The sequence below is a fragment of the Hyalella azteca genome, unplaced genomic scaffold (assembly GCF_000764305.2).
Source record: "Hyalella azteca isolate HAZT.00-mixed unplaced genomic scaffold, Hazt_2.0.2 contig256, whole genome shotgun sequence".
Taxonomy (NCBI): domain Eukaryota; kingdom Metazoa; phylum Arthropoda; class Malacostraca; order Amphipoda; family Hyalellidae; genus Hyalella; species Hyalella azteca.
The window spans coordinates 4,031-19,071 of NW_025930611.1; the positions used below are offsets into that span (position 1 = coordinate 4,031).

The 15,041-nt window shown below is 40.3% G+C and overlaps 1 long non-coding RNA gene across 1 annotated transcript; it reads left to right on the forward strand.

Moving 5' to 3' along the window:
* The first annotated feature begins 1,539 nt into the window (after positions 1–1,539).
* On the forward strand, positions 1,540–3,020 carry LOC125179534. Its single transcript, XR_007157298.1, has 3 exons — positions 1,540–1,595; positions 2,168–2,287; positions 2,925–3,020. It is a non-coding gene; the product is annotated as an uncharacterized LOC125179534 (long non-coding RNA).
* Positions 3,021–15,041: the final 12,021 nt, after the last annotated feature.

The following is a 15,041-nucleotide window of genomic DNA, read 5'->3' on the forward strand; positions in this document are numbered from 1 at the left end:
CAATGCAAGCGTTCAATGGGCGCCCCCGACGATGTCCTGCAGCCATGAAGTCAACTGGCATCAGGTTAATCATTGTTAAAGGTTAATTTTATGCTCGCAGTTGTGATAGCAAGAATGTTAGCAAACACCAGTGCTTAGCAGGCGACGTCACTCACAGCTCTTGTTGCTCTGCAGGGCACGAGCAGCTGCTGCAGGCTGCTGCTGCTCCTGGCAGCCGCGGCAACCGCAGCTGCAGGCGAACAAACTTCTGCAGGCGCAGGTGAGTCTGAGTCTCCAGGTCCGGTTCCTTGTGGCTAATATGAATTGAATTCAAATAACTGGCATTACATTGCTCTGACCTTTGCTTTTTCGGCATAACTATTTTTTCCTTATTATCAGCATTATCATTTTCGGTAATCCATACATAACAGCACCACATCCTCGTGGCAATCCCTTTCCCCCCTCCCCTCATTCAATAAAATCTTATTAAAACCAAGCACTCATTCAAGTATGAGCTCATATGCAAACGCTAATAGCTAATAAAGACGCCCCAAAGTCTTCAACCCTTCTTAGAGATAAATCAATTTTATTGAGAAAATTGAAAAAGTAATAACATTTTTGCACATACATTATTGAAACAAAATTATTACTTAGTGACCACGAAAGATTGATTACGCATATACGAATTTTTTAATTAGGATCTGAAAATTCTTTACCGAATTACTTGTAATTGCAGGCGTGTGCCGCGCTGATGAGTTCAAGTGCGCCAACACCGGCCGCTGCATTAACGCGGCGGAGCGCTGCGACGGAGACAACCACTGTGGCGACGACAGCGACGAGCGCGACTGTGAGTTGCCTGATGAGTCGAACGCTGCCGCGCAATTCTACTGTCTTTTAGTTCAAGTCAATATGAAGATGTTCTTATATATTATTAATAATCCATTATTTACTTGGATTTATATGAATTATTTCTTGCCGGCGTACAACCATAACGTTTCATAACTGAATTATTTTCAATGTTTCGCCGTAAACATGCTATAACTAAATCCGAGTTGTCGAGTTCCGCATCTTATGGTGTCTAGATTATCTTTGCACAAGATGTTTTATTCCAGCTGAGCATATGGCATATCGGTGTTAATGAACATACTATTTCATTCACCTCGGGTGCACGTGTTATAAACTGCACATACTTCACATTCATTACTTCTCAAAATTCTTCTGTTTTAATGTCTCAAGTTCAGGACACCCGATCATCCTACATTTAACATATGTGTGGAGATTAGGAGGTGTTCTGAGAAAAGGGGCTCACGAAGGAGGCTATATGACTTTTTTCTACTTATAAAATAATATTCAGGATTTTTTAATTAAGTAGTATGACACTATTTTGCTTAGATTACAGAATAACGTAAAAATATAACAACCAGGACTTAAGATTACGGCAACTCACTTAGCTTGAATGATTTACAATTAGTGAGCCCGACTATCAAGGCTTCTTTGGTTCATCACAGGCTGCACCGGCGACAACTTCATGTGTGACAACGGAAGATGCATCCAGAAGAGTTGGGAATGCGACGGCAGGCGCAACAACTGCGGGGACTGGAGTGATGAGAAGCATTGTGAGTACACGGCTGATGTAATGATCAGTTATCGCTTAGAATAATTTTCATCAGTTATGCCTTAGCACAATTGTCAACAGTTATTGCATTAAAGATATATCTGGCACACTAGAGAGGCACCATATGTTCTCGGTAATATCTCCTTCAATAAAATCTTTGTTTAACTAAACACTCACCCTGTGTTAAGCTCAGCTGTAACCCGGCTAATGAACCACTCGCTTCTTCTCAATTCTTTCATGTTCATTCGATTTTAATCTGGTGTGAAAATTCCACATAATTAATTAAGTACTACATGTGCAATAAAATCCGTTGAAATAATAGAATGAGCATTAATTTATCATCAGGTACTACAAATCCAAGATCATTTCTAAATTGTTTTAGAAACCCTGATTGTAGAACATAATTGAGCTGAGCGTCCAAGTGAAGCAGTATATAGTAAGAAAGAGTGATAGTGTAGCATAAATAACAGTATAACAAAAGATAATTTCGTGATCTCCAAAGATTTATCTTCTGTGTTCACACCTTCTCAATTATGGTCTTGATTTAATCTACCGAATAACTGGTGCTTGCAGGCGTGTGCCGCTCTGATCAGTTCAAGTGCGCCAACACCGGCCTTTGCATAGACGAGACGCTGCGGTGCGACGGAAATTCCAACGACTGCTTCTACGACGACAACAGTGACGAGCACGGCTGTGAGTTGCCTGATGAGTCGAGCGCTTCTCGCTCAATTCAACAGTCTTTTATTTCAAGTTGACATGAGGATTGAATTTAAGTCAATTATTCTTCGTCCAATCATAACATTTCACTATCAATTTCTTTTCAATGTTTCGCGCAACTGCTATCAAATTTAATCACTTCTGGGGCCTTATTTTTTTTAATCAAAAAAGTTTTACTAGCTGGACCCATTGCATGTTATGGCTGGCTTTAATGATCATTATCAAATACTTTTTGTGAAAGACTCAGCAGACTTTACCTCCACCTCTGAAGCAGGTGTTATAAACAACACATACATACGTATTATTCTTATCTCTCCCCATTCCTCGTTCTCTTCTTCGCCTCACGTTCAGGAAGCCCGATCATCGTGCATGGAATATTAATGTGAAGATGGAAGTGGTGTTAGGAAGGGGAGGGTTCACTGAGTAGGGTATATAACTTCCTTGCGTTTAAAAATAATATTATGATTTTTTAAAATTGAATTAGTCCGACACTATTTTGCAGAAATTACAGAATAACACAAAATATATATCCACTAGAAACATTACCGCAACTCACTAAGCTTGAATTATTTATTAGTTAGCCTGACTTTCATGGCTTCTCTGTTCATCACAGGCTGCACCGGTGACCATTTCGTGTGTGACGACGGCAGATGCATCAACAAGCGTAATGAATGCGACGGCAGGAACAATTGCTGGGACTGGAAAGATGAGAAGCATTGTGAGTACACGGCTGATGTGATGAGTCAGTAAGTGTGTGTGTCTTCACATGATGAGTCGGCGTAGGTATTAAATTAATATGATGGATGAGTGGGTCAATGAGTCTTCTATCACGAATCACTGGAAGAATGTCGTCCAAAATCTCGCATTACTGTTTTGACACACAACAAGAGTTATACAGCATTCCATGTTTCTAAGATGAGTGAGTGTGAGTTCAATTTTCACATAATAATTTTAAATGATGTTCATATCGTTAGTTAGGTTTTGCCGTTGAAATTGATCATAATCAACGCCAATGTGAATTTGGAAACTGGCAAGTGTGATGTGCGAATTGAGGGTGTAAGGTGTTTATATTATTCTCCTCGTGGGGCGTGAGCAGCATCCAGTTAGTTCCATAGAGCAGCAGTATCCAGCAGCGGAACCTCGCAACATCCAGCGTAGGAAACACGAGGCATCTTATTTCAGCATCCAGTAGAATCATCCAACAGCAGCATACAATAGCATACAGTAGCATGCAGCAGCATCTAGCAGAAGTAGTCATCAGCAGCCTCTAACTGCAGCATCCAGCTGAAGCATTGAGCAGCCGAATCAAGCAGCAGCAGCAAGAGCAGTAGTATCCAGCAGCGGAACCTCGCAACATCCAGTGGAGGTAACTCGAGGCATATTGCTGCAGAAACCAGCTTCCAAATGCAGCATACAGCAGCAGCATTGAGCAGCGGCATCCAGCAGCAGATGGTCTTTGTTGATATCCTCAATATAGAACTATTCAGTGCGGGTGTGATGCTGATTTCATGAGTCAGCTTGAGAAGAAATTTCCTATGCTTGGTCAATTGGCCATTCAGATTTATGTAGTTTGTCACTTGAAGGATTACACTCTTATTTTACGTTTGTTTGATAATTAGCTTCCAACAATGGATTTTATTGCCGGTCGATCATTGACCTTCTTTAAATGATCTACCGGCATCACAACGTGACAATGCCGATAGATCATTGTTACCGGTGTATCATTAACCTTGAAGTGATTTACCGGCAACACAATACGACAATGCCGGTAGATCATTGTTACCGGTGTATCATTTACCAGCAAGCACCAGTGAGTACCAGCAAGCACCAGTGAGTACATACAAGCACAAGAGAGTAACAGCTACCGCAATAGACGAGAATAACATCATTTCAAGGCGAGTTAAAAAAAATTATTGTGGTTTTTCTTTCGATTCATTTGTTCAAAAATGACCGCTGCCAACTTTAGAAGAAGAGGTGGACCACTCTCAACTGGACCCCCCTTCCTTGGGCTGCCCTCCCTGGACCTTCCTACCTGGACCACCCTTCCCTGGATAACCTCTCCCTGGACCAATCACCCTGGACCACTCTCCCTGTACCACCCTCTATGAACCACCCTCCCTGGACCACCCTCCATGGACCACCCTCCCTGGACCACCCTCATTGAACCACCCTCCATGGATCACCCCTACCTGGATCACTCCTCTCAGGACCACCCTTCCCAGGACCATCCACCCCTGGACAACCCTCCATGGTCATTCATCCTTGGAAGAATTGAGATGAATTGTCAGAATCTTGAAGAATAAGCATTCAGTTGAACTATCATCAATTATCGCCCAATTGCATTATCATTAATTGTCTTATAGTGAAATTATCATCAGTTATTGATTAGAACAATTGACATCAGTTATCGCTTAGAACAATCGTCATCAGTTATCGCTTAGAACAATTGTCATCAGTTATCGCTTAGAACAATCGTCATCAGTTATCGCTTAGAACAATTGTCATCAACCATCGCTTAGATATCTGTTCTAGCCTAAAATATAAAGCTGACACTAGAGAGGCACCATCAAATTCTCTCGGTAACCCCTCCTTCAATAAAATCTTCGTATAACTAAACACTCACTCAGCGGTGACCTCAGCTCCAGCCCGGCTAATGAACCATTTTTTCTCCCAAATTATTATTATTCTTATTCTCTCAAATTTCTATTTGATTTAATCAGGTGCAAAAATTCCGCTTACGGAAGTACTATATGTGCAGTAAAATCCGTTGAATTAATAGAATGAGCATTAATTTATCATCAGGTATTTCAAATTCAAGGCAATTTCTAAATTGTTTTAGAAACTCTAATAATAGAAAATAACTGAGCTGAATATCCGGATGAAGCAGAACATAGTAAGGAAGATTGATAAAATAGCATAAAGTACATGTCAGTATGACAAAATATTATTTCGTGATCTCCAAATATTCATCTTCCATGTTCAAATCATCTCAATTATGGTCCTAAACTAATCTACCTAATTACTGATGATTGCAGGCGTGTGCCGCTCTGATCAGTTCAAGTGCGTCTACACTGGCCGCTGCATAGACGAGGCGGAGCGCTGCGACGGAAGCTTCCACTGCGGCCACGGCGACGAAAGCGACGAGGGCGGCTGTGAGTTGCCTGATCAGTCGAGCACTTACTGCTCTATTCTACTGTATTCTGTTCCGAGTTGATATGAGGATCCGCTTCTGCTCTCAATAATTCATTTATTACTTGAATTTAAGTGAATTATCCCTCGTCCAGTCATAACGTTTTATTTAAAATTTTTTCAACTTTTCGTAACACTACTATCGAGTTCATTCACTTCTGGGGCCTAAATATTCTTTACACGAAAGGGTTTTGGCCCAATGAACTCATTGCATGTTATGGCCGGCTTTACTGAGCACTATCAAAGATTATGGTAAAAGGCTCAATAGATTTTGCCTCCACATTTGAAGCAGGTGTCAAAGATAATCCATATATATTGCAAAATTCTTATCTCTCCACATTCCTCGTTCTCTTCTTCGCCTCACATTCTGGTGCCGTATTATCAAAACTTCGTAAGTACGCAAAATCGACTTACGTGTGGCGTAAGTGCTGATATGATGACGTTGCTCTAGCGGTGTATTATCAAAACATTTGCGCGGGAAGCTACGTACAAGAAGCTCTACGCCTGCTCGGAGGTGTCGGAAGTGGAGTTACGCACAGGTTTTGAGTGTGCCAAAGCAATAAAAAACTATTGATATACTTTCAACACGGTTAATTGTAATAGTATTTTGTAAATAATTTAACATAGGCATAATATGTGATAGTGCAAAACGGTGCTTTTGGGATAAAAATGTCAATTGCCTTTTGTGCTATAATTTACAAGCAAATTTTGATAATCTTATCTAAGAGTTTTATGATCATTCACTTGAAAAATATCTTAATGCCTTTTTGATTCAAAATTATATTGAGGTTGATAAGCCAAGCATTTTCTAGTTCTCTTTAAACAAATTTATTTCATTTTATGACAGTCGCAACTCCAACTTGCGAAAACGAAATTTTTAAAATTCTTTGTAACCTTGTAAAAAATTCTTCTCATTTTGAATGTGAATAATGCATTTAGTTGCCCTTATTGCAAGAAATTACGGTTAATGATCACAACAACAAGTGCATTGCTATTTGAATAACGTCACATTCATTTATCCAAATACATCCTAGTCAGGCACCGCAAATGCTGACACCACACATCCTACTTTAATCCAAGCGCACTGCGCACTGTTCGAGAGGAGCTATAGGAACAGCAAATCCAAAGCCTCTGCTTGGTCAGTTAGCCCGATGCTTTTGATAATACGCCTTTAGTTAAGTCTTGCGTACGAAAGTTTTGAAAATGCCAAAATTAGGATGTGTTACGTAACACGTAACTTTTTTGTCGTAGGTACAGAAAGTTACGAAGTTTTGATAATACGGCCCTTGGAGGCCCGACCATCGTGCATATTATAGTAATGAAAAGATCGAGAAATTAAGGTGTTTGGAGGGAAATGGTTTACTGAGTAGGCTATATGACTTCCTTTCTTTCAAAAAATAACATTAAGAATTTTCTAATTGGATTAGTATGAGTGAAATTTCTTTGCTGAAATTTCATACTAATTCGAAGTATGTATCCAATTAGATTCAACATTACCGCAACTCATTAAACTTGAATGACTTCCAATTAGTTAGCCTGACTTTCACGGCTTCTTTGGTTCATCTCAGGCTGCACTGGGGAACACTTCGTGTGCGACAACGACAGATGCATCCAGAAGAGTTGGGAATGCGACGGCGAGAACAACTGCGGGGACTGGAGTGATGAGAAGCATTGTGAGTACACGGCTGATGTGATGAGTCAGTAAGTCTGTGTGTCATAACATCATGAGTCGGCGTAGGTATTAAATTGATATGATGGCTAAGTGGGTCAATGAGTCTTTTATTACGCGACAAGTCACTGGGAGAATCCTTAAAATACTCACATTACAGATTTGACTTACAACCAGAGTTATTCTGCATACCATGTTTCTAAGATGAGTAAGTAGGAGTTAAATTTTAATTTAATATATATAAATAATGTTCATATAATTAATTGGATTATGCAATTAAATTTGATCATAATCATAAAAGCCAATGTGGAGTTGGAAACCGGCACGTGTGATGTGCGTGTTGAGGGTTTAAGGTGTTTATCCTCTCTCGTGAGGCGTGAGCAGCATTCAGTTCTATTCAGCAGCAACATCCAGCAACGGAAAATCGCAGCATCCAGCAACGGAAAATCGCAGCATCCAGTAGAATCATCCAACTGCAGCATTTCTTTCTCAATTATGGGCTTGGCATAATTTTCCTAATTACTGGTGATTGCAGGTGTGTGCCGCTCTGATCAGTTCAAGTGCGCCGACACCGGCCGCTGCATAAAAGGTGCGTTGCGGTGCGACGGAAACGGCCAATGCCCCTACAGCGACGACAGCGACGAGCGCGACTGTGAGTTGCCTGAAGCTGCTGTTTTCAATTTCTAGTTGATATAAGGATCTGCTTCTGCTCTCAATAATTCTTCTAATTACAGTATATACTTGAATTTGAGTACATTATTCCTTGTCCAATCAAAACGTCTTACCATAATTTTTATTTACGTTTCGTAAAACTATTACGGCTAATGTTGACTTGTCAATTTCAACCTCTTTTGGTGCCTAAATTTTCTTCACACAGTAAGTTTTTGGCCCGCTGAACCCATTTCATGTTATGGCTGGAATTATAGAGCAACATCAAAGATTTTTTGTAAAAACTCAGCAGACTTTACCCCCACCTCTGAAGCAGTTGTTATAAACATTGCATGCATCACATTCTCATCTCCCCACCTTTCTTGTTTTCTTCCTCGCCTCACGTTCAGGAGACCCGATCATCGTGCATGTGATATTAAAGTGAAGATGGAGGAGGTGTTATGAGGGGGAGGGTTTACTGAGTAGGTTATATGACTTTCTTTCTCTCATAAATAATCCTATGACTTTTTATTATTGAATTGGTCTGACACTATTTTGCTGAAACAACAAAATAACTAACTCACCGCTACTTACTTGGCTTGGATGATTTCCAATTAGTTAGCCCGACTTTCACGGCTTCCTTGGTTCATCACAGGCTGCACCGGGGAACACTTCTTGTGCAGCAACGGCAGATGCATGCAAAAGCGTTGGGAATGCGACGGAAAGAACAACTGCGGTGACTGGAGTGATGAGAAGCATTGTGAGTACACGCTTAATGTGTTGTTTGAGTCAGTAAGTGTGAGTGTCATCACATCATGAGTCGGCGTAGGTATTGAATAAATATGATAGCTGAGCGAGCCTGTTATCTCGAATCACTGGGAAAATCCTTTCCAAAAATTTTCATTCCTTTTTTAACTAACTTTGCGTGTTAGTCTGCATACTATATCCCTATGGTGAGTAAGTGCGAGGTAAAGTCTCGTTTAGTAAGTTTAAATAATGTTCATATTATTAGTTAGTATTTACAGTTGAAACTAATCATAATCTGTGCCAACTTGGAATTGGGATCCAGCTTCTTGATCAATTGATCTTCAGCTTTTTTATTTGCCCAGACCAAGAAAACAAGTTTGATCAAATTATTCCAAACAAGGGAATTAATTTATGCTTATTATAACTTATATTACATTTAAGCATCAACCCGGTGGGATCCCAGAACCCAACATGGGCGTATATGTCTGATATAACATTTGCTTGCACGACCGACGTTCGTTGTGGGGAAATGATAACTAAAACACTTGGTTCAAACAGCAGCAGCTAGCACCAGAAATTATCATCAAGCACCATGCAGTGAGTTCCAGCAAGCGCGATAGTACCTGCAAACATCAAAGAGTAACAGGAATCAGCAATAGAGGAAAATAACATCGTTTCAAAGAGAGTTAAAAAAGGTGATGGTGGTTTTGTTCAAAATCACCGCTGCAAACTTAAGCAGAAGAAGTGGACCACCCTTTCCTGGACCGCCCCTCCCTGGATCACTTCTCATTGGACCCCCTTCCCTGGACCACCCTCTCTGGTTAACCCCTCCCTGGACCACTCCTACCTTGACCACTTCCCCCTGTAATACCCCTCACTGGACCTCTCCACCCTGAACCACACCACCTGGAACCACTCTTCCTTGGGCCCCCCACCCTGGACCACCCCACCCTGGACCACCCGTCCTTGGAGGAATCCCTAACTATCATCAATAATCGCCCATTGGAATTATCATTATTTATTGCCAATTGAATTTTCATTAATTATCACATACTAAAATTATTAGTTGTAGCTTAGAAAAGTTGGCATCAGTTGTAACTAAAAAATTTACATCAGTTATATCTAAGAACAATTGGAATCAGTTATTTCGAAGAACAACTGGCATCAGTTATGGTTTAAAACAATTGTCATAAATCGTCACTTACGTATCAGTTATCGCCTACAAGATACAACTGACACATCAGAGAGGCAACATCATATTCTCCCGGTAAACCCTCCTTCAATAAAATCTTTGTATAACCAAACACTAACTCTGTGGTGATCTCAACTGCCGCCCGGCTATTGAACGACTCACTGCTTCTCAATTCTTCCACGTTCATTTGATTTTAATCAAGTGCGAAAATTCCGCTTACGGAAATACTAGATGTGCAGTAAAATCCGTTGAATTAATAGAATAAGCATCGATAGAATAAACAACTTGTCATCAGGTATTGCAAATCCATGATTACAAATTCCGTGCTCACATTTTCTCAATTGTGGTCTTGACATAATTTTCCGAATTACTGGCGATTGCAGGCGTGTGTCGCTCTGACCAGTTCAAGTGCGCCAAGTCAGGCCTCTGCATAGACGAGGCGGAGCGGTGTGACGGGAGACTCGGAACTTTTGCTTTCGGAATACTCGGCACAGTGCGACGGAACTGTTTGTACGGCGACGACAGCGACGAGCGTGGCTGTGAGTTGATTGATGGGGCGAGCACCTACCGGTCAATTCTAATGTCATTTATTTCGAGTTGATATGAGGACCTGCTTCTGCTTTTAATAATTCATTTATTACTTGAATTCAAGTGAATTATTCTTCGTCCAATTATAACATTTTACTATCAATTTCCTTTCAATGTTTCGCAAAACTGCTATCGAGTTCAATCGCTTCTTTGGCCTAAATTTTCTTTACACAAAAAAGTTTTATCCCGATGATCCCATTGCATGTTATGGCTGGCTTTACTGAGCATTATCAAAGACTTTTTGTAAAAGGCTCAACAGACTTTACCTCCACCTCTCTGAAGCAGGAGTTTAAACGACACATGCTGTATATATCTCACATTCTTATCTTTCAACGTTCCTCGTTCTCTTCTTCGCCTCACGTGCAGGAGACTCGATCATCGTGCATGTAATATTAATGGGAAGGTGGAGGAGGTGCTTGCAGGGGGAGGGCTCACTGAGTAGGTTATCTGACTTCCTTTCATTAAAAAAAGATTTTTTTAAATTGAATTAGTCTGACACTTTCTTTCTGAAACAACAAAACAACTGAAAATATATATCCACTAGAACTTAGACTTACCGCTACTCACTCAGCTTGGATGATTTCCTATTAGTTAGCCTGACATTCACGGCTTCCTTGGTTCATCGCAGGCTGCACCGGAGACCACTTCGTGTGTGGCAACGGTAGATGCATCCACAAGCGCTGGGAATGCGACGGCGATAACAACTGCGGGGACTGGAGTGATGAGAAGCATTGTGAGTACACGGCTGATGTGATGAGTCAGTGAGTGTGTGTGTCATTACATCATTAGTCGGCGTAGGTATTAAATTAATATGATGACTAAGTGAGTAAATGAGTCTCCAATGACTTTACATTTCGTGTTATTATGCAAACCACGTCCCTATGGTGAGTAAGTGTTAATTAAAGTTTCATTTATTAAGTATAAATATTGTTCGTATCTTTAGTTTGTGTTTACATTTGGAAATGATCCTAATCTGCGCCAACGTGGAGTTGGTAACATGCAAATGTGATGAAGACGTGTGGTGTTGAGGATGCAAGTCCGCAATGTGAGGAGGGAAAACGTGCGCAATTTGAGGACGTGTGGTGTTTTTCTTTTTCGTGAGGCGTTTGTTGGCCAAACTTGTGCATGAAATTTTGACCAAATAACTTACTAGAGTTCTTGATCGTTATTCAGTTCATAAGCTAAAGTTCCTAAACCAAGTAGGGGCATGAACCAAGTAGAGGCATCCTGAATGAATACCGCCATGAACGTCGTTCTTAATACTGGAAAGTATTTAATACAAAATAATTTCTATATTTCCCCATAGTTACTGTGCCCCTTTTAACCTTCATAGACCTTCTGACAATGATCTACCGGCAACGGAATGTCACAATGAAGCATTAGTTGTTGCTGGTAGAGCATTGTAAGAATGTCAATGGTCTGAATTGTATTCATATATTCTCAATTATCGTATGAATATAATTAATTGAATTACTGGTGATTGCAGGCGTGTGTCGCACTGATCAGTTCAAATGCGCCTACACCGGACACTGCATAAACGAGACGTTGCGGTGCGACAGAGGCACACACGACTGCGGCGACTACGACTACAGCGACGAGCAGGGCTGCGATAACCGGCGACGTGAGTAACTCCACTGACATTCTGAATCACTAACTCCCCTCCCAACTCAACTCATATTTATACGTACTTCCATTCTTATCCTAATGTTGACCGCATATTTACACGAGGAAGTTCCATATGTATATTTGTTATACATATACAAGAAAAAAGAATATTTGTTTCGAAAATAATGCTAATGTTTCCACTGCAGACCGTGCTGGCGTGACCGTGACTTCGAAAGAATCTCTCTGGCGCGCAATTTACCTACTTTTATTCGTAGCAACCGCGCACAGTTTGCCCTAAGCCTCGAAGTGTCGCCGAATTTCTCCCCTCACAGAGTTTACCTAGCGATACGCTCGCCATTGTTCGATGTAAACAAACTCGGTCCTACCGTCTCGAAACTAAAACTTGTTAAACACACTAAATAGCTTCACCCAACATTCCTAACTTTCTCAACACTTATCCCCGAACTTTCCTTGAAATTCTTTTCATAACTTATTTATTAATTCGCTCTCAAACTAAGTTCTATACGTTTTTGCTTGCTGTTATCTGTGATCATAAACCGTAGGATATGCTGTTTTATCCTAAGACTGCTCCTCTGTTTGTGTGAGTGTAGTGAGTGTTGTTGAAGAATATTTCAGATAGTTTACATCTGTGATGTGGATGATTTGAACTTATTTGTGTTTGTTCTCCGACGGGCCATTTGTGTTAAATTTAATTATCACTCACAACCAGCATCTGTTGTGTGGCATGTTGTATTTCCTTTGCTCCATATTTATGTGGGTGTCGTCTGACTTGTATTTAAGTACTGTCGTCAGCTAATGTTAGATATCCCCTGTGTTCGGAAGTGGTATTTCGATTCGATGATGCACAACTTTAAATGATTGATTAGTTCTGACCATTCTATGGTCAGTAGTATCGACAACATTGACTCGAGTTTAAATAGATGTTAGGTCTTGCTTTTTTTACTTATTTGCCCTATTGTTCCGTTTTATTGTTATATCTGTTTAATAATTAAGCAAACAAAACGTAACGTCATAATTGAAGAGAAAAATCTCCTGCAGATGGTTTCGGCAATCTCTGTCATCGGCATGCGCCGACTCGACCGCTTCGTGCTTGCACATGCATGACTGCATTTTGATCGCTTGAATACAAATTAAGTTTTTAAATAGAATCATTTCCATGAATATTTTTCATGACAGTTGATTATGAACACAAGGAGGTCATATCACTAGTTTAATTAATACTGATCAACTGGCTGCTGCTGTTCACTGGCGTTCACAGTTATTGTCATTGAGATGATGGCTCAAATCAGGCTTTCGTTTCATCAGACTCAGTAGAAGTCTTGATGTTTTAAATGGATGGCTTGAAAATTGGAACGTGTAGCATAAACAAAAAATATTATAAACATGAATAAATACGGAAATAGTTTACAATAAAAGTGGGTTTAGAATGTATCTTGCTCTCACATCCTCGCTCTTGTGCCCTGAGCAATGCATTAAAGGCCAGCGGAGGTTACATACGCTCACATCAAGTATATCAAATATTCTAGTTTTCCATTACAGAGCAAGAGAAGTGAACTATTAATTCTATTCAAAACCTACATTGTATTATCATGATACTTGATATAGTTCCTCAGAAATAAATCGATTTTTCATAGTATGAGGATTTTCATAATACTGGACTCAGTCCATATAATGATAGTGTGTTTATCGTTGCGTTGTCATAATCGTAATCACTTTATACATATAAGGCCCAAAAATTTTCCCATTAGGTAACGCTTGTACCTCTGCATTAGCTTCCGAATTCATTTACACGTCAATTATGCTTTGGTTTTTAAGGGCGGCCCCTGAAATAGCTCTGGCCTATGAACGTCAGTGCGGTGGATATTCCCGCGTTTCCCCGGTGCCAACGCCACATTAACTGCAATTTTGCCCCCGGCAGCCGACGTCCCCCGCTTGACTGTCACGCCTGCCGTGACCTCCGCCAGCGTTTATTGGACGTGGCGGACTGAGCAATTTTTCAACGTAACTCTGGCAGTAAGTATCAACAAATAAGATTAGAATAATCAGTTTTGAAACTTATGATCGTTGTTTGGGACAGAAAATCATTCAAGTAATACTTAAAAAAATTCAGAATACTTGGATTATTAAAGTTTAGTCGATTCACCCATCCAGAAAATTACATCTTAAGCCACATATTGTTCAACTTATGATCAAAATCATATACCATGAATGTTTCGTCATATATCTCGTTTATCCTCCGATTTTCATAATATGTGATATACTACATGTAACTGCAAGGATATCGAGAACCGTTACATGTTTCAATATTCATAATTTATGTATACTTCACGCAGATGAAATCAAGAGAAGATTGTGCCCCAAAGAAACCCGACGCTGTTCAACATTTCCACAATTTTAGCACGGCTAAACTGGAGCTTACGCAGCTGCAGGCGTACACTGAGTACGAGGTGTGCGTGATCGCATACAACGAGGCAGGAGACAGCGAGAAGTGCCAAGTGTTCAAGACCCTACCTGACGAAGGTGAGTGAGACTGCCTCTCTTTACTGCTATAATTGAGACTCCCTAGCCAGTACCTCTAAATTCCTCACTCGCTGCCACAAATGGAGATGCCGCCGTTATCATTTACTGCATACAACTCTATTAAATATATTACATTCTCATTTTTCGGAGTATTTCCTTAAACAAAGCAAAGTGCAAGAGTGCGGTCAATACTTAAAATGCAGCCTCTTTTAATTCAAACATTTTGTGGTTATCATCAGCTCCTGGTTACGACAATGCCGGTAGATCATTGTTACCGGTGTATCATTAACCTTGAAGTGATTTACCGGCAACACAATACGACAATGCCGGTAGATCATTGTTGTCGTAGACTCGTAGGTACATTGATCTTCTTTCAATGATCTGCAGGCAACACAATACGACAATGTAGCTAGACTGGCCAATTCTTCAACCTTCAGCTACATTATTTCATTTATTTGCCCAGATCATAAAAAAAATTGATCAAATTATTATGAATGAGTGAATGAATTTTATGAAGTTTAAAATTCATATTACACGCAAGCGCGAACCCG